The sequence below is a fragment of the Moschus berezovskii genome, chromosome 7 (genome assembly GCF_049115385.1).
Source record: "Moschus berezovskii isolate FMDL1 chromosome 7, NW_MosBer_1.0, whole genome shotgun sequence".
Lineage (NCBI taxonomy): Eukaryota > Metazoa > Chordata > Mammalia > Artiodactyla > Moschidae > Moschus > Moschus berezovskii.
The window spans coordinates 42,133,991-42,160,744 of record NC_142466.1 but is presented as its reverse complement, the minus strand read 5'-3'; positions in this window follow the sequence as shown (position 1 = coordinate 42,160,744).

Sequence of the window (26,754 nt, the reverse complement as noted above, 5' to 3'; positions counted from 1 at the left end):
AAAGAAAGGAGAAAGGAAAAGGGGAGAAAAAGCAACTTAATAAGTAGTGATTAGCAAAAGACAGTGATATATCACAGTATATAATATATGAGAACGATAATATATGACAGATTTGAACAACTGTATTCAAATGGCATTTCCAGTCTCATAGTAAAACCGTCTGTACAAAGTCAATGAACGTTCTCCTGGGATCTGTATACAACCTATCCCTAAGAGGACAGTGATAAGGTCTTGAGTGAGTGAAATAATAGGTGAGGCAGGACAAAGGAAAGGAAAAGAAGATCAAAAGTAAAGCAATTGATGTTTGTTTACTCTATTACCCTTCCTAACCTAATAACATTGGGTTCATCACAAAGGTAAGATTTGCAAATGTGAACCAATGTCTAAGATTAGTGCTGAAAATTTAGTAGATTTGAAATTATATGCCACATGTAAACTTTTACTCCAGAAGAAAACCATATAAATTCAATATATTCCTTCATGTCAATCCATTTTTCTAATCTTAGTTCTAAGATTCAAAGCAGTTTTACCAAAGTGTTCTCTTGAGCACAACTGTAACTTCTGTTTGATTCAGTACTGGAATTAATTGGAGTGACAGTGTAATATTGACTGAGAATATAACTCTATGCTATATATATATCTCAGCCTTCACATTTAAAGAATAGAAATTTAAACATTCTGAACATCAGAACAATCAATGAAGTTACACATACATTTCAGGCACAATGTACTTCATGCTCTAGAGAATGTTTTGGGTAGTTCAATTGTTTTCCCACTTTCCTTATAAAAATTTCACTGTGATGTGTATTTTGGAGATGGTTTCATATAAACTGTCATTTGTACAACATGTATATTTAATTCTAGTAAGTAGCCATTCAAACTTTTCCCACATATTTAGTTGTTTTCCAAGCACATAGTTTTAACTACTTTTAAACAAGTACAGGGAAAAGAAAGTTGTGAGTGGGACAAATTTGGTATGTTCCCCTCTGACCTACCCCAGAAAATTTTTTTCACAGGGAGAATAGAGCAGGCTACTATTACTATAAATTATATTCCTACTACTATCATTTGAAGTGTTTCCAGAGAGTATGTATTTTTAGATCATCATAAGTACGAATTAATTTTGAAGTAAAAAGAACATGTCACTAATAAATAAGCATTGCATTATATTATGATTATACATTATGTTTAAATATTTGGGGGAGACAATTTGCGCTTTCAAAGTATTTGTTGAATTCAGCCAGACTTTATTCTAAATTTTTAAAAAATGTAGATTAGTAAACATTTAGACCTTAAAATATTTTCAGGATTTAAAATTCCTTCAAGTTAACCATCTATCTGTGATTCACGGTAAAAAATCATTCAGTAAATGAGGCTTCAGTAAAAATTTGAACTATAATATATATATATATACACAAATATATAAAATGGGGAAATTATTTTCTTAGACATGTTCATTATAATAAAGAAAACAAAAATGTTTCTGTACATTAAGATTTAAACTGTTATTATAATGCCACATAAATGTATGCTCAAAATGGGTTCTTTGTTAATAATTTTGATATGTTGCCTTAAGGTTTTATTTTTCTAGACTAACTTTATATGATGAAAAATACACACCTTTATTTCATATTGCATAAGAAAACTGGAAAATATTGTATAATGGAAAAGACAATCATAAAACCTTCGAGCAAATTTATGATACTTTAAATTTAGAGAAGTTGATTATATTCTCTATTGTCAAAATATGACTTTGAAATTAATGTAGAAAAATCAACCCCTCTCAAAGCAAGTAACCTAAGGATGAGAATAAAGTGAGAATAGATAAGAAATAAAGGAATATGAAAAAATAAGGGTACAGTTGGTGGAAAGAACTGGTCTGAAAAATGCTCTTAATTATTTGGGTACATTTGAATCTTCTGAAAACATGGTGAAAGGTAGGATTTGATCCACAAAAATACCCATTTACCCCTACCTTCAAAATTCTGCAAAACTGCAAACATCAGCATTATTTCTAGAGAGCTGTCTGGCTTCATGAAAGTAGTTCTATCCTCTAGGTTAGAATTCTTGGCTCAAATCAAGGTTCCAAGCCGATGGTGAGGGTTAGATATTAAACACTAAGGATGCTAAATAGTATAGCAAATAGGAGTATATAATATGATCCTTTTAAAATAGAGAGCCCAAGGGGATGAGCTGCCACTAAATTACTTGAATATCTTCAACAGACAGATTTTACTGTCCCCAAGAATGGCCCAATTACAGCCATGAGGCTAAGGTCACTGGTTCAGGTTATAAAAGCTGATTAAACCAAGTATATAAAAAATGTTGCAAGTGATCCACATTTTAGCTCTAGGACCTACAAGCAGAGCTGTATGGATCTCAAAAAGAGGAAAAGAGGTCACTACCTATTGAATGTCAGTCACATTAGGAAATGAAGTCAGCAAAGGCATTCTGGAATCCCAGAGGTCACTATCAGGCAATGCGAACCAAGAAAGTCTATCCCCACCTTAGGCAAAAGGTAAATGACCTACTGCCCCAAAATATAAGCAGTCCTCTGGCTCTAACTCCAGTAGGTAAGCTAGTTAAATGCAAATAAATCATTTGTTGTGGCTATTGCTCTTATTGTGTACAGCCTGGATAATAGGGTTGCCAGCTGAACACTCAGGCCCAGCCCTGTTGCAGGAGAGAAGCTGAAGAAAAATCAGCCAGGTGTTCCAATGTATCACAGGATGGCTGAGTGCCAGGTGCTGGCTGCCCCTGTTAAAAGGGCTTCAGCCAGTGTGCTGTGAGGTGTGGATTCTGACCCAGAGCTCACATCCCTCTGTATTTGACAGTGACAATAGAAGCCATGTCTAAACCAGCCACTCCCTCCTTATACCATGCCTTGGATTTTACTGTAGTCAGAATGGCTCTCTGCATGTAACCAAATCAGACTCATCTAGTTGGCAGGTTTGAATTCTAATCATCTTACTATAATGTTAACAACGTGATGTCTGGATTATAAAGCTGCCATCCATGAAACATCCTACATTTAGGACATCACTATGCTCAAAGATGTATGCATTGTTAATGGAGTCCCCACAAAGCTAGATCACAGGCATTGATGTACCTGTGATGATCTGATGGAGCTCACAGAGATCTGCTCAACTAGTAGTGGAGACCAGACTACTATCAGTCCATCCTCAGCCTGGCCTCTATCATATATACTTAAATTTAACAGCAGCCAACCACTAATGCCCTTCATGAATCTCCACCGGGAAAGACCGCTGTCTTCCTTGACAGGCCTTCATCACTTCTAAGTACAACCACACAACAGACAATGTCTCTGTAGCCCAAAAAAACACTATGTTGGGGATAACTGCATCTCAGATGTGAGGCTACAACTAAAGAGAATGATGAGAACTAAAGTATTGCCTATAAACAAAGGATGCTACAGCCATCAATCCATGTCATTATAGCCACCAGGATGTTTAGCTCTGAGGAAACTCAGGGTAGAAACAGGATGCCAACTGCTGTGATCACCCCCAAAGGTGTACCCGGAGGAAACTCAAGATAAGGAAACACAGGATGCTGGCCCCAGATAGCTGAAGTGCATATCAAAGGAATACTTTCAGTGAGCCCACACTCTTAGATCTTCCCACAGAGAGAAAACACTCAATTTCTTAACTTGAGATATCTGGTTTCCTTTTATTAATACCAATTTTTTTGATGTTCCAACTACCTGGTTTTGGTGCAATAAACTCCTATATATTCTGGCTTTATTTTTCCTCTTTGGGACGGTGTTTCATTATCTGAGATGCTATGTCTTGGCTTAAAGTCCTAAGAATGTCTGCCAAATATAACTTTAACCTTTGGGTTGTACATTTTTTTAGTCAACAATTACCAGGAAGTTAATGTGTCCCAGCTTCACTGGATTCGGATTCTGCCCACGCCTTATCACCTGTCCTCGAGGAGGAAAATGAACGACTGTGGTGACTGGCAACCCAGAGACCAAGTGACAAAACTACCTTCAGCTGGTGAACCCTACAAATTCTGTTTGTCTGAAGTAGCTACTGCTGGCCTCATGAAGCTTGACTCAACCGAAATGTTTGCAAAATCTTAAGTCCCCAGCCAACTGCTGAGCTACATAGCTATTTCGTGTTCTGGTAAGTCATATTATGTATTCTCAACCACACTAGCCACAGTAAGGCATTTTCTGCAACACCCCTAAAGAGACCAGCTTAGATCGTCAGGTTAAGGGCCTCTTGATGCTATGGTCATGGCTCAGTGTACTAGATGACAGCTTTTGCTTTCCACATGATGTATCCATTCAGTTCAGTTCAGTTCATTTCAGTCGCTCAGTCGTGTCCGACTCTTTGCGACCCCATGAGTCACAGCAGGCCAGGCCTCTCTGTCCATCACCAACTCCTGGAGTTCACTCAAACTCATGTCCATCGAGTCGGTGATGCTATCCAGCCATCTCATTCTCTGTCATCCCCTTCTCCTCCCACCCCCAATCCCTCCCAGCATCAGAGTCTTTTCCAGTGAGTCAACTCGTCGCATGAGGTGGCCAAAGTATTGGAGTTTCAGCTTTAGCATCAGTCCTTCCAATGAACACCCAGGATTGATCTCCTCTAGAATGGACTGGTTGGATCTCCTTGCAGTCCAAGGTACTCTCAAGAGTCTTCTCCAACACCACAGTTCAAAAGCATCAATTCTTTGGCGATCAGCTTTCTTCACAGTCCAACTCTCACATCCATACATGACCATGGGAAAAACCATAGCCTTGACTAGATGGACCTTGGTCAGGAGCCTAGGACCTTTCTATTGATAAATGACCCTCTCTTGGTTCTTCTCATGGGTGACCTCTTATTCTTCAAATCTCAATTTACATATTATTTCTTCAGCCTCTTTGACCATCATATTTAAATAAAGACCTTCACTTTATTCTTCCTTCACGGAATACTTTTTAATAAAATTACCTTGTTTTGATTCATTATAGTACTTATCACAGTTTATTAACTTGCTTACTTCTCTATTATCTGTCCCTTTGAAATATAATGTTCATATTTTGTTTACTATCATGTCTTCAATATTTGGATCATGATCTATAAATAGTAGGCACTCAATAAATATCTGAATTGAAAAGAATGAGTGAGTCGATGCTCCATCTTAGAACTATGAAGAACTTCAAAATAGCTTCTATATTATAATTCTACCTTCAGGCATCTTTTGGAATTTATAAGAGAAAAAGAGTTTAGAAGTAGAGCTCAAGAATTTTAGTCATTTCTGCCAGTGAATTATGCAGCCAAGAAAGGAACTTATATCCATTTGAAATGTGAAATAATAGTCCTCATTTGTCATAGTCTTGGATATTCATATTCATGTATTTGTAACTAAAAGATTTTGCAAAAGGCAATAAATGGTTCACCAGAACTCATCATCATAAAATTATGTATTTAAAGCTTCTAGCATGACTTTGTGGAGAAGGCAATGGCACCCCACTCCAGTGTTCTTGCCTGGAGAATCCCAGGGACAGGGGAGCCTGGTGGGCTGCCGTCTATGGGGGTGCACAGAGTCGGACACGACTGAAGCGACTTAGCAGCAGCAGCAGCAGCACGACTTTGAAGTTATTTTTGATTGAACAATGCAGATAAAGTCAGAATCCTCCCCCCAAATTGTTGATTTAATCAATGTAGAAGCAAAACAAAAACAACCCAACAATAAAACTAGGCAGCAACTCTTTCAGGGTCCTTTCTACTAGTTGTTTATTGTAGAAATCCTTTTCCCTTATGTTCAAAGCCCTTTCTTATCCTCTTCCCTTCTGACCTCCCTACATGATGTATTCTTTTAGCTTCTGCAAAACAAATAGGCTGGTGACCCTAAAAATCCAATAGGAACAGCAACAGTACCTACACATTGGGTGTCTAGCAAGTAACACAGCAGATGGCAAACACAGATGGAAATGTTGCCACTTTCCTGGAATCTGTGAATTCTAAATACTAAGAGACAACTTCTCCTGCCTCCACGCCCTTTAATAATAGCTCCTGTCAGTTGTCCAACAAAGAGGAAAGAGTGGTTGTATCCATTTTCTTTGCTATTCCTTGTGCAGTTTAAGAGATTCAAATATGATTTTCAGACATTATGCTTTAAGGGATAGATTGCTGAAAGATAAACAAAAGATCATTTCTGGTGTCTAATTTCTAAGACATTAAATGTGAACAGTAGTCCTTGTGGCCCCTTCAGATTGACACACAGGTACTGCTATTAATTCAGCTGCCTGCCTTGCTGTCCCAATTGTGGGGTGATTACGCTGAAGGATTAGAACAACGTTTCTTTGGATATTTGCTTTAAGAAGCAGGTAGGGAGGCATCACCAAATCGCTGAAGTATAAAATTAGACAAGCAACAACCATGATCACAAAATAAAACAGCAAAAGGTTGTATTTACAAATCCAGACTTTGTTTTACTCTGTGATGTATTTTCCAGTTTTCCTTAAATGAGAGGGTGGATGGGAAGGGTGAGTGAGTGAGTGTATGTGTTGCAGTGGGGCAGGTAGGCAAAGGAGACCAAGATAAGTCCCAGCATGTGTAGTACTATGGCGCTTAAGGTCTGTTTCTTATCATCTACTCCCTCTCATTTCTAAGAAAAGATCACCAATTTACAATCAAAGTATAGTAAAAGGAAAAGTAGTGAAAGATTGTGATTAATCCTCTTACTATTTATTTTTTATATATAGTTTTACATTTTTCTATCCTTTCAATTTTAAGTTGTTGAAATGCAGAAACAAAGGTATCAAATTTTGTCTAATATCAGTTCCTTGTGAATATATATTTCTCAGTGTCAAAAATGAACTTTTTTGCATGATATGCATGAAGTCTAACATAGTAAGAGAACACATTTATTAATATGTTTTAGTACTTGCGTTCATAAAAGCTTCCATGTTGGTCATGCTTTTCCTGCTCTTAAGTTGATAACCTTAACTTTAGAAAGTCTATCAAATTTCATATGTTAGTTTATTCCCACTCTGGGAATCACATTAACCAGCCAAATATAAAATCCAATCTGCAACAAATAGGGGTTTTCAGCAACCAGTATCTTTCACCATGATTATTATTTCAGTGTTTTATGCATCCTTTACTACTAGATCTTACAGGTACAGCACAAAGTGCCCTGATACAGTGGAAAGGAAAGTATTTTCAAACAGTATTCACTTAGTGGAAAAGGGAATACATATTTTAAAATGAAGACAGCTGATGTCTTCTCCAAAGATTTGGCTTTGTTTTGACAGGAATGAAACTGTATGAGCCCAAATTTTCAATTCAAATAAAGGACAACTGGGATATGGTTACATTCTTCACTACTTTAATAAATTGCTACATGGGTTGGGTTGGAACTCAGGAGATAGGATTTGAAGGTCTCATTCATCATTAGTGTAAGGGACTAGAATTAACATGAAAGTGCTATGCTGTCTCACATAATGAAATAGTGATTTGATGGGAGACTTAAAATTAGGTAAAATCAAACTGTATAGATTTAGCATCAGTCAGACAGTTCAGTCACTCAGTCATGTCCGACTCTTTGTGACTCCATGGACTGTAGCACACCAGGCTTCCCTGTCCATCACCAACTCCCAGAGCTTACTCAAACTCATGTCCATCGCGTCAGTGATGCCATCCAACAATCTCATCTTCCATCATCCCCTTCTCCTCCTGCCTTCAATCTTTCCCAGCATCAGAGTCTTTTCCAATGAGTCAGTTCTTTGTATCAGGTGGCCAAAAATATTGGAGTTTCAGCTTCAGCATCAGTCTTTCCAGTGAACATTAGGACTGATTTCTGTTAGGATTGACTGGTTGCATCTCCTTGCAGTCGAAGGGACTCTGAAGAATCTTCTCCAGCACCACAGTTCAAAAGCATCAATTTCTCGGTGCTCAGCTTTCTTTATGGTCCAACTCTCACATTTATACATGACTACTGGCTGGCTCAGAGGTTAAAGCGTCTGCCTCCAATGTGGGAGACCCGGGTTCGATCCCTGGGTCGGGAAGATCCCCTGGAGAAGGAAACGGTAACCCACTCCAGTATTCTTGCCTGGAGAATCCCATGGACGGAGAAGCCTGGTAGGCTACAGTCCACGGGCTCGCATAGAGTCGGACACGACTGAGCGATGGAACAGAACAGAGAACTGGAAAAACCATAGCTAGATGGACCTTTGTTGGTAAAGTAATGTCTCTGCTTTTTAATATGCTGTCTAGGTTAGTCATAGCTTTTCTTCCACGGAGCAAGTGTGGAGAGGTTTATCCTCCTATCATAAATGATGGGTAGGATTGGAACTTGGATTGTAGTATTTTTTTTTTTTCTCACAAATGGCTTATAGATCAGAATTCTGATGGGTGAAGTTATTTACTTTCATGGGAACTATCAAATTGTAAATATGTAGGTCTTAGGATTTAGCATGTAGACTGACACATCTATGATATTTAGTATCAAGTACTTGAATGGGAGAAAATATTTGCAAATAATATGACTGATATTTATATATATATATTGGTTAGTATCCAAAATATATAAATAGCTGTTATAACTCAACATGAACAAAACCAACAATCTGATTAAAAATTGGGAAGAAGATCTGAATAAATATTTTTCCAAAGAAGGTATAAGATGGAAAATAAGCATATGAAACGATGTTAAAAACCATTAATCATTAGAGAATTACCAATTAAAACCACAATAAGATATCACCTCACACCTGTCAGAATGACTATCATCAAAAAGAACACAAATAACAAATGTTGGCTAGGATATAGAGAAAAGTCCAGCAATTCCACTCCTGGGTATATGTCCAAAAAAACTGAAAACCCCAATATTCACAGCAGCATAATTTATAATTACTAAGATACGGAAATAACCTAAGTGACCATAAACAGATGCAGAAAATCTGACATATACGTGTGTGTGTCACACACACACACACACACACACACTGGAATACTACTTAGTCATAAAATAAATGATTTTGCCATTTGCAACAACATGGATAGACTTAGAGGGTATCTGGTGAAAGTTACTCAGTCATGTCCAACACTTTGCAACACAATGGACTATATAGTCTATGGGATTCTCCATGATAGAATACTGGAGTGGGTAGCTATTCCCTTCTCCAGGGGATCTTCCCAACCCAGGGATTGAACCCAGGTCTCCCACATTGCAATCAGATTCTAGAGGGTATCAGGCTAAGTGAAATAAATCAGACTGAGAAAGACAAATACTGTATGATATCATGATATCACTTATATGTGGAATATAAATAATACAGCAAACTAATGAATATAACAAAAGAGAAAGTCTCAAAAATATAAAGAAAAAACTACAGTGGTGAAGAAAGGTGTGGAGAGGCAAAATGGGGCAAAGGATTAAGAGGTATAAACTACTATGTATAAAATAAATGGGGGTCGATGCATGTTACAGGATACTTGGAGCTGGTGTGCAGGGGATGACCCAGAGGGAGGATAAAGGGAGGAGGGAGGTGGGAGGAGGGTTCAGGAGGGGGAACTCATGTACACCCGGGGCGGATTCATGTCAATGTATGGCAAAACCAACCAATATAATATTATAAAATAATTAGCCTCCAATAAAAAATAATTAATTAAAAAAAGGAAAAAAAAATGAGTAACAAGAATAGATTGCAAAACACAGAGAATACAGCCAATATTTTATAGCAACAATAAATGGAGTATAACCTCTAAATTGTTAATTACTATGCTGCACACACGCTAGCAAAGTCATGCTCAAAATTCTCCAAGCCAGGCTTCAGCAATATGTAAACCGTGAACTCCCAGATGTTCAAGCAGGTTTTAGAAAAGGCAGAGGCACCAGAGATCAAATTGCCAACATCCGCTGGATCATGGAGAAAGCAAGAGAGTTTCAGAAAAACATCTATTTCTGCTTCATTGACTATGCCAAAGCCTTTGACTGTGTGGATCACAATAAACTGTGGAACATTCTGAAAGAGATGGGAATCCCAGACCACCTGACCTGCCTCTTGAGAAACCTGTATGCAGGTCAGGAAGCAACAGTTAGAACTGGACATGGAACAACAGACTGGTTCCAAATAGGAAAAGGTGTACGTCAAGGTTGTATATTGTCACCTTGCTTATTTAACTTATATGCAGAGTACATCATGAGGAACGCTGGGCTGGAAGAAGCAGAAGCTGGAGTCAAGATTGCTGGGAGAAATATCAATAACCTCAGATATGCAGATGACACTACCCTTATGGCAGAAAGTGAAGAGCAACTCAAAAGCCTCTTGATGAAAGTGAAAGAGGAGAGTGAAAAGGTTGGTTTGAAGCTCAACATTCAGAAAACAAAGATCATGGCATCTGGTCCCATCACTTCATGGGAAATAGATGGAAAAACAGTGGAAACAGTGTCAGACTTTGTTTTTTTGGGCTCCAAAATCACTGCAGATGCTGATTGCAGCCATGAAATTAAAAGACGCTTGCTCCTTGGAAGGAAAGTTATGACCAACCTTGATAGTATATTAAAAAGCAGAGACATTACTTTGCCAACCAAGGTCCGTCTAGTCAAGGCAATGGTTTTTCCCGTGGTCATCTATGGTTGTGAGAGTTGGACTGTGAAGAAGGCTGATCGCCGAAGAATCGATGCTTTTGAACTGTGGTGTTGGAGAAGACTCTTGAGAGTCCCTTATACTGCAAGGAGATCCAACCAGTCCATTCTAAAGGAGATCAATCCTGGATGTTCATTGGAGGGACTGATGCTAAAGCTGAAGCTGCAATACTTTGGCCACCTCATGCGACGAGTTGACTCACTGGAAAAGACTCTGATGCTGGGAAAGGTTGGGGGCGGGAGGAGAAGGGGACGACGGAGAATGAGATGGCTGGATGGCATCACCGACTCTGTGGACATGAGTTTGAGTGTACTCCGGGAGTTGGTGATGGACAGGGAGGCCTGGCGTGCTGTGATTCATGGGGTCGCGGAGAGTCGGACACGACTGAGCGACTGAACTGAACTGAACTGAACTGAACTGACGCTGCACACTAGAAATTATATAATATTGTTAATCAACTACATCTCAGTTTAAAAAAATAATAAAACATTAAGTACTCTGATTCAGTGCCTCTATACATTTAATCTTTCTTTTCTTTCATAGTCCAAAGGCAATATGACACTACTGCTGTCGTTTAGTTGCTAAGTCATGTCCAACTGTTTTGCATCACTGCTCTAGGGATATCTTAATTTACAGATTGATTATATATATATATATATATGTATACACACACACATACACACACATAAGACAACAAATACATATATATGATATTTATATTACTAAATGTCAAAAGAAACAACTGGCCGTTTTAGCTGAACTTATCATAGAGCTAATAGTGACAATGGAAATAGAACTTCTCATGAAGGAACGTACACACCAATCATATTTCATTTTGACAACTGAATCATAAAACTTCAATTTTAAATAATAAATCGAATTGTTGACATTTTACCTAAATCAATAATCTTCTCATTTCAAAGAAAAAATAGATACGCCCTTAAATGAAATTAAACAATTTATTGCTTAAATAGAAGAGCAACAATAAAAATGAAATGTCAAAATTTCTATATTTTATAATTACCCTCATTTATTATGTCCTTATATTTCTGACCAAATTTTCTAATTTCATTAGATTCTGATTTTCAAATTTCATTGTAGGAAATGTATTGCTTCCATGTATTTATTTTTAAAAATTCAATACATTTGAGCCACTTTATGTTTTCTTTGCCAAACTTTTAGACTAATTGAAATGCACTTTAGGCATTCATAAGTTGTATTTCATGCAAAATGTGATTCGGTCACATAGTATATGGCAGTCACATTTACAGTGTTAAGCATTTAAATTTTTATATTTTATGTTTTAAAGGGACAAGTATCTTGAGATTATATATTTAACAATTTTTTTCCCATAGTGTTGCTTCTATAATCATTCTTCCTATAAATGAAAAGTATATTCAATTTATCAGAAAAATTCATTCATAAAATGTACACCATTGACATATTTATGCATCAAATATTTAATGTATGTATCTGACATACTGATAGACATAGGACGGTGATCTATGCCTAGATTTTAATTTAAAAATTTCTATCCTGCTTCATTATTTTAATTACATAAGTACATGCCTTTTTTGCAAGTTAACATTTGGCCACATAAAGATGTTGGCAACATAACCCTACCTCAACCTCTAGCCACTTTTAATCTCATACTCTTGTGGTAACCAAGAGCAGCTCTTCACAAGGTGCCACAGACTTTAAGGGAAAAATGGTATATTTCACGTTAATTAAAATAATGGTTCACAAAGTTGCATAATTGACGTGACCAATTATCACCGTAAAGCAGGTGTTAAACCTAATTTTACACACTCCTGGCAAAACAATTCAATCTATCAGAGTGTTGCATTTTAAGTTCAAAGGCTCCTCATTAGCTTAGAATCTTGGAAGTTTGAAGCTGAGAGGAGGCCTCTCATCTTGCATATCCTCTCACCTTTAGGCAGGAAAACACTTAGACTAGCCAATGTAGATTAAACATGAGTTTTTGGTGTTTTTTTCTTAGTTGTTTGTTTTGTTCTAAAGACTCCAGTTAAAAAAATCCACAATTGATCTTACTATACTCAGAGGTGATTCTACCAATTCAAATCAGACAATCTTTCTCAATATAGTTCCCAAATATTTCTATTACATAATGTAATTTGTTGTTGTTGCTTTTGTTTTTACTTTTTCAACATCCAGAGGAGGTAGCAATAAGTATAACATGGAAAATGTGCATTTCAGTTTGGCTGACACTCAAAATATTTAACAAACTGTGACATGGGCAGTGAACAGACAAAACAAATACTTGAAGATCAATAAAAAGGAAGGTCTGTAAACAATCTGTATACCTTTGCTCTTTTTGCACATATCTCTATAGGTGGCTCAGTGGTAAGGGGTCCACCTGCCAATGCAGGAGACACAGTTACATTCCCTGGGTTGGGAAGATCCCCTGGAGAAGGAAATGGCAACCCACTCCAGGTGTTCTTGCCTGGGAAATCCCATTGACCGAGAAGCCTGGTGGGACTATGTTTCATGGGGTTGCAAAAGAATCAGACATGACTTAAGCAACTAAACAACTGTAGGAATAACTGCTTCTATGGACGATTTTGACAAAAACTCTACATTAGTAGAAACATTAGAAAGTGGTAGAAATTATACTTGCAACAAGCAAAGACAAATTTTTTTATTGACTTGTAAATCCTGGAATAGTGCTAGTTTCATACACAACTATTATAGATTTAGGGATCACCCAATGTCTTCGGGACTCAATCTTTCTCACACTCTTTCCTGGTCTTGCCCACTTCTGTGTTGGATTCATGCTCAGACAACATGCTTACAAAATGGAAGACATCATCTCACATCTTTTTCACTGTAGACACATCTGACTTGATAGGTTCTAGGGAAATAATGCCCAAATGTTGGTTTCCTTTGAATAGTATTATGGGTGCTTATTCAAATGTCTCTTCTAAAATCTCCTAGAGATTTGGGGTCAATCTTGGGGGAGACTTGGGAACCTGAAATTTCAACACACATTCCAGGTTCCTTTGATGCAAATAAACTAGGTTCTCACTGCTCTAGAAATAGGCTTTGGCTTATGCTACTCTTTAGTACTACTTTCATTTTTAAAGCAGTATCAATTCTTTAAGTGAAACCTTTGTGGAACACCAACATATTTAAAAGAGAAATCCAAAATCTCATTGTATGATAACCTACAAGTATATTAAAAGGGACATTTATGAACATTAGAACTGAGGTTTGGAGTCACTAGATACCTTAGTAAAACAAGTGAAATAATGTCACAAGTCGCCCCAAAGTTGCACAGTGAGCTAGGTGTCAGAAGAGGATCTCAAGTTGATTCTGTAAACTTCTGATTTGCCCATCTTCTCATGATACATAAATTCCATATATATTTTACTGGATCTTAAGAAAACAGAATATAAGCAAGAAAATATTTTCATTCAATCTACTCATGTTTCTTTGCAAATTATGGGTTACACGGTATGAACAAGCCAAGGCATGGCCCTGTTTTCAATAGAAGGAAAAGAGACAATACAAAAAGAAATAAAGAGGATAACTGAAGACTACACTTCATTCTGTGAAGAAAATGAGCAATATGAGATGTTAAGAAGTTAACTGAAGAAAGGGGGTATTTAAATACATTTAATTTTAGTTTAATGCCTGTCTTCTGAGGTTGATAGGAAGCTCATGGATAACAAAGACCAGAACACATTTAACTGTTTCCTTCACTTTAATTATACAGCCTTTAGGCTATAACAGATATGTATAAATGTCTGTTGAATTTTTTCCTATACATAATTGTTTTGATCATTGTAATTAGCAAACAGATAAGAATTTGACATTTTTATAAACATGCAATATATAACCACTGATTTTTTTTTTATCATGCTTTAAAACATTATTTCTAAACCATACACTGGCAAAACATATAAGGTATGATTTTCCTGCAGCCTCTAAGTAAGGAATTCAGTAAGTGTTTCAAGAACACTGTTCATTGGAAGAGAGAGTGTTTAAGGTCAGACCTTCTGACTTCACAGTTTTCATTCTATTCACTAAACCAAATCATTTATCAGTAAAGTTAAAGTTGCTCAGTCATGTCCAACTCTTTACGACTCCATGGTCAATACAGTCCATGGAATTCTCCAGGCCAGAATACTGGAGTAGGTAGCTATTCCTTTCTCCATAAGATCAATTCAATCTAGGGATCAAACCCAGGTCACCCTCATTGCAAGTGGATTCTTTGCCAGCTGAGCCACCAGGGAAGCCCATTTCTCAGTAAAGGGCTAGTCAAATGTCAAAAGTCAACACCACCACTTTGGGTTCTGATATACTCTTCCCTCTAACCATAAAGACAAGTGTTTGCCTATGTGGATATACCTGGGCTGAAATTAGTGGAAGTTGTCTGGGGATGCTCATGAACCTCATTGGTAGGATCACTATAGTATATATCTTACAAACTAGGATGTGTTAGGAGTAAAAGAAGGAGTATGGGTAATTATGTTATGACAGTAAGTGTAAATTAAGAGTCATGCAAAAGAGGAAGTATAGTCATGTCATTCTAAGGAAAATCAATAGGAAGTTATGCTTTTTAAAAGTCCAAATGTTCATTTTAACATACTTATTTTCTTTACTATTCATTTCAGTGATATGAGGCAGGTATTTTTAACCTTCATTTTGAAGCTGAGGATCAATTCAGTTCAGTTCAGTCACTCAGTCGTGTCCGACTCTCCACGACCCCATGAATCACAGCACGCCCAGCCTCCCTGTCCATCACCAACTCCCGGAGTTCACTCAAACTCATATCCACAGAGTCGGTGATGCCATCCAGCCATCTCATTCTCTGTTGTCCCCTTCTCCTCCCACCCCCAACCTTTCCCAGCATCAGAGTCTTTTCCAGTGAGTCAAGCTGAGGATAGTGAGGCCCCAAACACTTAGGTAACAGAAAGTGAAAGAACCAACGTTCGTGCAATGATCTGGATTCTGTACCACATATTCATTTCTAAATACCAAAAGAGTAATGATAAAATTAATTTGGTTACTTACTATATGACACAAAGAATATGAAAAGTTAATGAAGACTATGGAAAGAATATTACTAAAAGCACATATTTTCATTATTAATGTTTCAAAATACAACACAAGAAATGTTAGAGGCAGTGGAATGACATTCCTCAATCTTTAGTGATTCCCAAGTTGGATTTTACAACCTCTTTTATAATTGCTTTCACACATTTAAGTTAGGATTGATCTGTGTATCTTCTAAACGATTCCCCATAATTGATAACTATTGGCCTAAAAACATATAATAACACAGTCATAGAAATACAGCATTTACATTTATACCATATATGGACCATCCTTAAAAATATACCATCCTAAAAAAAAAAAAAATTGGTTTGTGTTTGCTTCTTTCATTTGTCTCAAAGAATTTGGATTTCATTCTTAAATAAAAACATTCTCAACAAGTAAACTGTTTTGATGATCTGAACAGTCAAGATATTTGCATGAGGACTCTCTATAGGAATCTACTCTAGATTAACTGAATGGGTATCAAAGAAGGCAGTGATGTTTAATCAAGGACTAAACTGCTTTAGCCTATAAAAGAGGAAGTGAAAGGAAAGCATCTTCTAAGTTGTCAAAAAGTCTTTAAGACCTTGGATTCTGACATTCTGAAAGGTTGATAGCTTGATAACAATAATCAATTCAGTTCAGTTCAGTTGCTCAGTCATGTCCAACTCTTTGCGACCCCATGGACTGCAGCACTCCAGGCCTCCCTGTCCATCACCAACTCCCAGAGTTTACTCAAACTTATGTCCATTGAGTCAGTGATGCCATCCAACATAATCATAACAATAATAGTGAAAATTAAAACAATGTTATTCATCATTTATGGAGTTCATGCTGGAATAGCACTAAGTACTTTGCATATATTATCTCTCATTCTTACAAAAAACTACCTTTCTGTAAAAGAGAAAATTGAGACAGAGCAGTTACATAAATTGTTCAAGGTCACATACACAATGGATCTTGCCTTAAATTCAAGTCTGAGTTAATTCCTAACTCATCCCATTCTCCCCATCCCAGACAGTTTCCATTTCTTACGTGTTAATGATGACACTTGAAACTTGTTGTTTGTAGAGCATTGAACAACACATTAAAAAAAAAAAAAATGCTATGCTCTGAAACATTGAAAGAAGATTAAAAAATCTCAGAATATTTACATCTCTTTTTTTTGTTGTTAAATAAAGATGATGCTTGAGTGTAATCCTCAGTATTTTACCTATGCTGGAAATAAACTCATAGTTTGTCCAGCATTTTTTTGTAGTTCATTTTGAGCCACATTTACATACTGTGAGAATTGAGAATGATTACTTTTCAATTCCTTGTTTGTTGTAGTGAATATAACCTAAAAATCTGAAGGATAATTACATCATAAATCATGAAGACACAGTCTAGTAACCTCTGGATTTTTTTTTTTTTAATTTACCTTTTAATTGAAGAAAAATTGCTTTACAATGCTGGTGTGGCTTTTTGGAGTATGGGAAAATACATAATAGTTTCAGAGGTCTGCATTTTTCTTCATGTTTCTTTCTGCTGGAAAGTATAGTGTCCTCAATGCCTTTAGATCATCTTCCTCTAGGGAGTACTATTCATTTTCTATCATCTTAAAACAGTCCTTATATAAGAGTGAAAACAAATAAATTTGACATATACACATGTCCCTCTCACATTTAGTAGCATGAATTGTTTCTAGCATATCTCATTTCCATTTTAAGGAAAATAAATAAAAACTTTCTAATCCCTTGAGGAAATACAGTAAGTAATAAAAATACTAATTTTTAGTGGGCTTTATTAAAACGAACTCAGAATTATTTCCAAATAATAATAGTTTCCAGTTATTGAGGACTTGACTCTCCACAAACACATCATTTAATTATCTGACACTGTCAGGAAGTAGGTAACGTTGCTCTGCCAATTTTATAAGTGGTAAAAATAAGCCAGTGAATTTAATTAACTTGCTGTGTCTATACAGAATTCAAATTTGAACCAACACTATTAAATACTTTTACATATAGGTGTTTCAAAGAACGGAAAGTATTTAACTGATGACAATCACTCTTGTTTCATATATTGAAAGCCTTAAGTAATTCAGTTCAGTTCAGTTCAGTTGCTCAGTCGTGTCCGACTCTCCGCGACCCCATGAATCACAGCACGCCAGGCCTCCCTGTCCATCACCAACTCCCGGAGTTCACTCAAACTCATGTCCACAGAGTCAGTGATGCCATCCAGTCATCGCATTCTCTGTCACCCCCTTCTCCTCACGCCCCCAACCTTTCCCAGCATCAGAGTCTTTTCCAGTGAGTCAACTCGTTGCATGAGGTGGCCAAAGTATTGCAGTTTCAGCTTTAGCATCAGTCCTTCCAATGAACATCCAGGATCGATCTCCCTTAAAATGGACTGGTTGGATCTCCTTGTGGTACAAGGGACTCTCAAGAGTCTTCTCCAACACCACAGTTCAAAAGCATCAATTCTTCAGCGATCAGCTTTCTTCACAGTCCAACTCTCACATCCATACATGACCACTGGAAAAACCATAGCCTTGACTAGACGGACCTTGGTTGGCAAAGTAATGTCTCTGCTTTTTAATATATTATCAAGGTTGGTCATAACTTTCCTTCCAAGGAGTAAGCGTCTTTTAATTTTATGGCTGCAATCAGCATCTGCAGTGATTTTGGATCCCAAAACACTAAAGTCTGACACTGTTTCCACTGTTTTTCCATCTATTTCCCATGAAGTGATGGGACCAGATGCCATGATCTTCGTTTTCTGAATGTTGAGCTTCAAGCCAACCTTTTCACTCTCCTCTTTCACTTTCATCAAGAGGCTTTTGAGTTCCTCTTCACTTTCTGCCATAGGGGTAGTGTCATCTGCATATCTGAGATTATTGATATTTCTCCCAGCAATCTTGATTCCAGCTTGTGCTTCTTCCAGCCCAGCGTTCCTCATGATGTACTCTGCATAGAAGTTAAATAAGCAAGGTGACAATATACAGCCTTGACGTACTCCTTTTCCTATTTGGAACCAGTCTGTTGTTCCATGTACAGTTCTGACTGTTGCTTCCTGACCTGCATACAGGTTTCTCAAGAGGCAGGTCAGGTGGTCTGGTATTCCCAACTCTTTCAGAATGTTCCGCAGTTTATTGTGATCCACACAGTCAAAGGCTTTGGCATAGTCAATGAAGCAGAAATAGATGTTTTTCTGGAACTCTCTTGCTTTCTCCATGATCCAGTGGATGTTGGCCATTTGATCTCTGGTGCCTCTGCCTTTTCTAAAACCTGCTTGAACATCTGGGAGTTCACGGTTCACATATTGCTGAAGCCTGGCTTGGAGAATTTTGAGCATGACTTTACCAGCGTGTGAGATGAGTGCAACTGTGCGGTAGTTTGAGCGTTCTTTGGCATTCCCTTTCTTTGGGATTGGAATGAAGACTGACATTTTCCAGTCCTGTGACCACTGCTGAGTTTGCCAAGGTTGCTGGCATATTGAGTGCAGCACTTTCACAGCATCATCTTTCAAGATTTGAAATAGCTCAACTGGAATTCCATCACCACCACTAGCTTTGTTAGCTTAAGTAATTAAGTCTGTGAAAATAAAACTCCTGAATTCCTCCATTGTCCTTTTTAGAAACATTTGGATTGTATGAAAAGGACTGCAGTTTTAAACACCAAGTAAGTATAGTGTACATTTTCTTACAAAACTACTGCAGGATTAAACAAATTGAATATATAGTAGCCTTATAAATTATATGATGAAAGTAAAACTGAGAGGCTACTTAAAGACTGTCATACCACAGACGGCTAAATATATAGTTATTTTTCTTTTTATGAGCAAAGAAAAAATGTTGATAAAGTTTGATGGTAAGACAATCTTGGATCAATTGTCCTGCCATACAATATTACTATTAAAAGTACTATGAAGATATTGCCCACAAAATTTATTCCTGAGCACATTGAGAGAATAAGAACATTCATATACTTCAGGGATTAAATGCATCAGTCCAAGGATGCATGAATAATATGTGAATAATTCTGTTGATGGTGAAGGAGATGGTGATTGGTGGTATTCACAATGTCTTAAATCATGTGCTAACATTAAAAAAGTATATTTTCACTTTTAAGTTTTTCTGTTTGAGACATTGCTTATGAGGGGAAAAAGCTGGACTGATTTTAAAAGAAAACATACTCAGTTAAAACTGAAAGTATATTCAAAAAATAAGCTCCTTTTCAAATTTAAAATAATTTTCTTTCAGATCTCAGAACACAAGAAAAGACAATGGATTCGCTGTAGACTATGAATATGCAAGGCCATGAAACTGAGTTGAAACTCCAAGAAAATGGTCAAACATTTTAAAAGGTGAAATTAAAACATTGATTTTGTAGTACTTTCTTGCAATTTGCATAAATTTTTACTATTGTTCCAGCTATAGTGACATATTTTCTTCAACAAAATTATTTTATATAATACATGGAAATACACACCATGTATTTTTTACTGTACATAGTGCTTTGGCCATGGAAGATTAATCTGTCTGCAGGATGTTGATATTCTTGTTGAGGAGACAAGAATAGATTCCATCAATAAACAGAAAAAAAAAAAAGTATATGACAAAATGCTAAAACATGTGGTACACAGACTGTATTTAACCTAATACTGAGAGAGTCAGTTCCCAGGCAGGTTGATAAGAAGTTCAGGGTCCCCAAGAGGAGAAAGGGGTATGGGGCTCTCAAAGTGGAGACAGGGGTCTGGGGTTCTCAAGGAGGAGGAAAGGACAAACTTTTAAAATTCCCCCTCTACATTCCTTAGTCTTAGTCACATACAGCATTTTTTTCTTTAAGCCTGGAACTGATGATTACACAACAAACAACTCAGTTTAAACTCTTGAAACTGCAATACTTTGGCCACCTCATGCGACGAGTTGACTCACTGGAAAAGACTCTGATGCTAGGAAAGGTTGGGGGCAGGAGGAGAAGGGGACGACAGAGAATGAGATGGCTGGAGGGCATCACTTACTCTGTGGACATGAGTTTGAGTGAACTCCAGGAGTTGGTGATGGACAGGGAGGCCTGGCGTGCTGTGATTCATGGGGTCGCGGAGAAGTCGGACACGACTGAGTGACTGAACTGAACTGAACTGAACTGAAGGATTATATAACAACAATGTATCCTGCTTGAGGACAGTTTCTCTTTTCTGAAAACCTTCTGACTAATCCTGATATTTTAGAATGTATATTATGGGACTGGGTCTGGTAGGATCTTTCTATTGTTAAATTCTAATCCTGTTATCCTAAAATGTAAATTGTGGGAGTGGGTCTAGTAAAATTTTCACAAACTTAAGCTATTCCTTTGATTTATTGTAATAACTAATTAAAAAGTATATAACTCCCTTGCTAACACTAGCAAGCAAGAGGGGCACTCTCCGTCCCCCTTCTGATGTCTATGTGAGAAGCTTTCTCTGTCCCTTTTTACACTTTAATAAAACTTTGCTACACAAAAGCTCTTGAGTGATCAAGTCTGGTCCCTGGTCTTGAAGCTAAATCTTCAGAGAGCACAAATCCGACATGGTTCACTGTAAGTTATCAATACTTGAGAGAAGACTTGTTAGACTAATCAGAGGGTTAGTCAAGCCCGGGGAGGCTTTCTGCACGAAGAGTCTACTACTTGCTACCTGAGCCAAGTGGGCCAAGTTATTCTGCATCTCCGGGCGTTAGTTGCTTATTCTCTTGAAGATATAAACATAATGCTGATACGATAGATTTTATTTTAGGGAGTAAATGGATTGGTATAAATTGAAGCATGTACTTTGCATGCACTCATGATGAAGATGATGATAACAGAGATGACTTAAGTAGTGTGTGGTGGAGAATAGAAAGAATAGGGGAAGAATGGGCAGGGGAACGCTAAGATGTGATGAAATATTTTAAATATTTATTACCAAGAAAGAGAATTGGACTTGGTAAAGTGGAAAACAGAGGGTAACAAAGTCCAACACAGGTGGCTTTAACTTGACTCTCACAATTAATAATCAGTGTGTTTTCAAGTCTCGATGATCCTCTATTTTTTCATCATGGAATTCAGGGATAGGAACACAAAAATATGAAAAAAAAATGTTGAAAATCATATGAAAAAACATCAAAAATATCTGTTGTGTTTAGCAAGGTTGATTGATCTCCATTAGGCACAAGACCTACAAGCATTTAATGTCCCCAAAAATGTTTTAATTTTATTTCTTCTAAAAACAGCAGAAAAAATGAACATAATAAATATCACTATGTGATAATAACCCAGCCTTGATTATACTTTTTTAAGTACCATTACAATCATAAATGTAACTTTCAGTATTTTTTAATGGAGAAAGTGATCCATGAAGGCTAAATCCTGGGGTCTGCAAAAGTCACAATGTGTTCTGTTCAGTTCTGTTCATCACACATTATACCTTGTAACCTCGTGAGAGACATGGCTTAGTTAACATTTTTATGCAATTAAAATATTTAAAGAATAAAAACCAGTAAACACAAATAACTGTGTACAATCAATATAAATCTTAGAAAACCATGATCCAAGGAGCCCAGGTTCAGAGAGGTTCTGCATTAAAATTACTCAGCTTAAACAGTTATTTCAAAATTTACTCACTTTTCCCTCAAATATATGTGTGTCCACATATATAACAAAATCTTATGAAATTCCATATGCAGCATTATCTGGTAGCACCTCAAATCTCCCAAGAGGATTTCCCTTTTGCTAACCTGTCTACACCATCTTGGTCTCTTCCTCACCTCTGTTCTCAGTACCACATTAGCCTGAGTCAGCATGAACATGTCACTCTAGCATCTCCCCACAGACAGTTCTTTGGAGAATTTGCAACATTTTTCGCTTTCTTTTCCCAAATGATTGAGTAAAGGGAAGATTGCTATATGGAAGAAGAAAGCCTGAGAAGCACGTCAAGTAAATGCATAGTAGCCAGTTAAAAGTACAGGATCAGAATTTAAGCATTTACTGCCCAATCTCTTCTTTTGAGGACATTGGCTACAATTATATATGACAATAGTTCCAGTCAGGATTTAAATAGCACTTCTATAATTCTTAACATATACTTCTTTCTAAATAGAAATTATAAATATTTATGTAAAATAATTAAGACTAAAAAGAAAGAAAGAAGGGCTTTTTTTTTTTAGGATAACATTTTACTTTGTTGTATATTTTACTGGAATGATTTAACCAGAATACTACAATTATACATAAGAAATTGCTAAACTTCTACTTTGCAAGCAAGTTTAACTGGCAAATGCCTCTGAAATTAGGATCCTACTTTATTAAATGGTTTCTTAAGTCAGTAAAATACTTGGCAAATTGTATATTTACAAGTTGATTTTTCTTCTTTATTTAAAAGATGGTTTTAAAGTCTGCAATTCTCTGATAAGGAAAGAAAAATCTGCATTCACTCAGTATAACTAAATGCTTTCTAATATATCAATATCTAAGACTAAGATCTGTCCTCTAAGAGCATTGTGACATAATCAATGTCTCTTTGTCTTAGAATCCATGGATAGAACATGACAGCAGAGTCAGGCAAGACAGACCACTTTAATTTTTATTGACAATATGATCACAGGTGTTTTTTTAATTATCTTGCCACATTGCTTTCCCCATCAACTGTCACTAATAATTTCATACAGTAAGCATGTTGCCCTTTTTGACATTACAGAATACAATTTAGAGTCATTTAGAATGCTTGTAGATTGACAAGTGGCCTCACCTTTTGTGAGAATACAACTAAGACAGTCAATGGACTTAGAAAATGAGATGCCAATAATCTTTGTAACATAAAAGTGAGGATAGCATGAATAAGGTAATCAAGAACATGGAAATTTTTAGCATTAGTCTAATGGCCATGGCTAAAATCACTGTAAGCTGAGACAGTTTAGGCAAAGGAAGTAACTTGTTGGTATCAAGTGGGAGATAGGGAGAAAAATGTGACATTTTGGTCTTTTTCTGCTTTAGAGTACTTAGAGAATCCTCCTCAATAACCGGTACTTTGAACGATAATACCCCAAAATAGAGAAGATCCTGGATGCTTTTTACTCAAGGAATTAAAGACTTATTACCTAAGTTTTAAGGCTTTATGGGAAAAGAAGAGTGTATATTTTTTAATCAGGTTACAACCTTATCTATGAGGATTTGTTTTCTCTTTGGGGTGTATAGAAACTACCCACTTTCTCTGAAGTTAAAAAACAACAACAAAAATAAAACCCTGTTTCATTTTACTATATTCATATTGTATTATAAAAATAAAATATTTTAAAATGTTATATTTTGTGAAAGCCTTAGTTCTAGGTCTTCTGTGTTAAACAAATAAATTATGGCCTATATCTTCTATGGTTGACTAATATTTTTACTCTTTTTTTAAGACTAATGAAAAGCTATACTTTTATATTAGAATGAAGAAGAGTACATCATGTGGAATGCCAGGCTGGATGAAGCACAAGCTGGAATCAAGATTGACAGGAGAAACATCAATAACCTCAGATATTCAGATAACATCACCCTTATGGCAGAAAGTGAAGAGGAACTAAAGAGCCTCTTGATGTGAAAGTGAAAGAGGAGAGTGAAAAACCTGGCTTAAAACTCAGCATTCAAAAAATGAAGATAATGGCCTCTGGTACCATCACTTTATGGCAAAAAGATGGGGAAACAAAGGAAACAGTGACAGACTTTATTTTCTTGGGCTCCAAAATCACTGCAGATGATGACTGCAGCCATGAAATTAAAAGATGCATACTCCTTGGAAGAAAAGTTATGAGCAACCTAGACAGTATATTAAAAAGCAGAGACATTACTTTGCCAACAAAGGTACATCTAGTCAAAGCTATGGTTTTTCCAGTAGTCATGTATAGATGTGAAAGTTGGACCATAAATAAAGCTGAGCACCAAAGAATTGATGCTTTTGAACTGTGGTGTTTGAGAAGACTCTTGAGAGTTCCTTGGACTGCAGGGAGATCCAACCAGTCCATCCTAAAGGAAATCAGTCCTTAATATTCATTGGAAGGACTGATGCTGAAGCTGAAACTCCAATCCATTGGCCACCTGTTACAAAAAACTAACTCAAATGAAAAGACCGTGATGCTGGGAAAGACTGAAGGCAGAAGGAGAAGGGGATGACAGAGGATGAGATGGTTGAATGGCATCACCGACTTGATGGATATGAGTTTGAGCAGGTTCTGGGAATTGGTGATGGACAGGGAGACCTGGAGTGTGACAGTCCATGGGGTCTCAAAGAGTCAGACACGACTCAGTGGCTGAACTGAATAAGAATATTTAATCATTAGAAATAATGGATTAAGAAAAGTCTAACTTAAACAGCCAGAACATCAATTACTAAAAAACAAAAATTTCAGATGTGGCATACTCATATAATAGAAGGGAAAACAGCCAACTTAGTGGTACATATATATTAACCTGATGAATCACAAAAACTTCATGTTGAATGAAAAAAGCCAATCACAAAAGTGTATACACTGTAAGCACATCCTTTATGTATGTACACAAAATTATATGAAGTTTAAGAACAGATGAAATCAAATCATGATGATATGATCAACAGAAGTTATCTCAGGAAAGGGGCGGGGCATTTTAGGGAAGGAAGACTAAAGAACTCTCTTGACATATGGAGTATATATTAATCTGGGTAGTAGTTACATGGATGTATACATATGTAAAATTTTTTCAAGTGGTACACTTTAGATTCATGCATTTTGCTGAATGTGGGTTATATTAATTCTTCAATTACTAAAAAGCAGAATTAACTTTCTTCTGTGTTTAACATTGACTAACATTCATTCAGCACTTGTAGGCATTATTTTCTTTAATCCTCACAAAAACCTTATGATAGAGACATGGTATTAGTCCCATTTTTAAAAATCTTTATTTGGGCTTTCTCAGTGGCTCCGTGGTAAAGAATTTGCCTGCCAATTCAGGAGATGTGGGTTCAACTTCTGGGTCAGGAAGATTACCTACAGAAGAAAATGGCAACACATTCAAGTACTCTTGCGTGGGAAATCCCATGGACACAGGAGTTTCAGTTACAGTCCATGGGGCTGCAAAAGAGTTGGATGTAACTTAGTGACTAAATATTTACTTATTTTAGCTGCTTCTGGTCTTACTTGTGGCACATGGGATCTTCCTTAAGTTTCAGGCTTAACTGCCTCATGCCATGTAGGATCTTAGTTCCCGACCAGGGATCAAACCTGTGTCCCCTGTATTGGGAGGCAGATTCTCAACAACTGGACCACCAGGAAGTCTCATTAGTCCCATTTTAAATACAAAAAGAGGCACAAGAAGATAGGAAGTTTCCCAAGTTTACTTAGTTAGTACATCACAGAACTAAGATCAGAACTCACTCTGGTACCAGAGTCTACAGTCTCAAAGTACACAGTTTTTCCTATCAAAAAACCTGGTTTTAATTTGCTAAGGAGCTTCACGTAAGAAGACAACAGGATTGTGAAAAGAAAGCAAGCCATTAGAAGCATCAAAGCAACGGAAATGGAAAACAAAATCCATTAGTCAGTTTTGGGGCTTTAACTAATTTTCAGTTTATGAATTATACATATAGATGTATAATGCTTTTAACTGTAAATATCACATTGTTCCCCAAAGTGCATACAAGATAAGCTTGTTTGCCTACTACAGTTTTTCTAAGATCAATGGATGTTAAAATGTGTCAAACAGCTGTTGTTTCAGGACTTCTCTCTCCACATTAAAAATAATCTGCACTACATTATCAGAACACTTCTACATGTCCTGAAAACAAATATGATGGGTATAAAAAATGAACTGCAATCCATTATCATAGAAATCCTCTCAACATGATTTACAAAGTAGTAGAATAAATGTTAGAGCACTAAAAATAGATTTTATATTTCAGGGTACAAAATTTAGTAAAATTCAAAGGAAATAATTTTTGAATAAAAAATGATATACACAAGTGAAGCAAGTTAAATAATTATGAATAAATTACCACCAGATTTATTTTTACCATTCCTAAATGCTCAACCTTTAGGTTAAATTCATGACAAACCTTGCTTCAGTAAGCACTCCTTG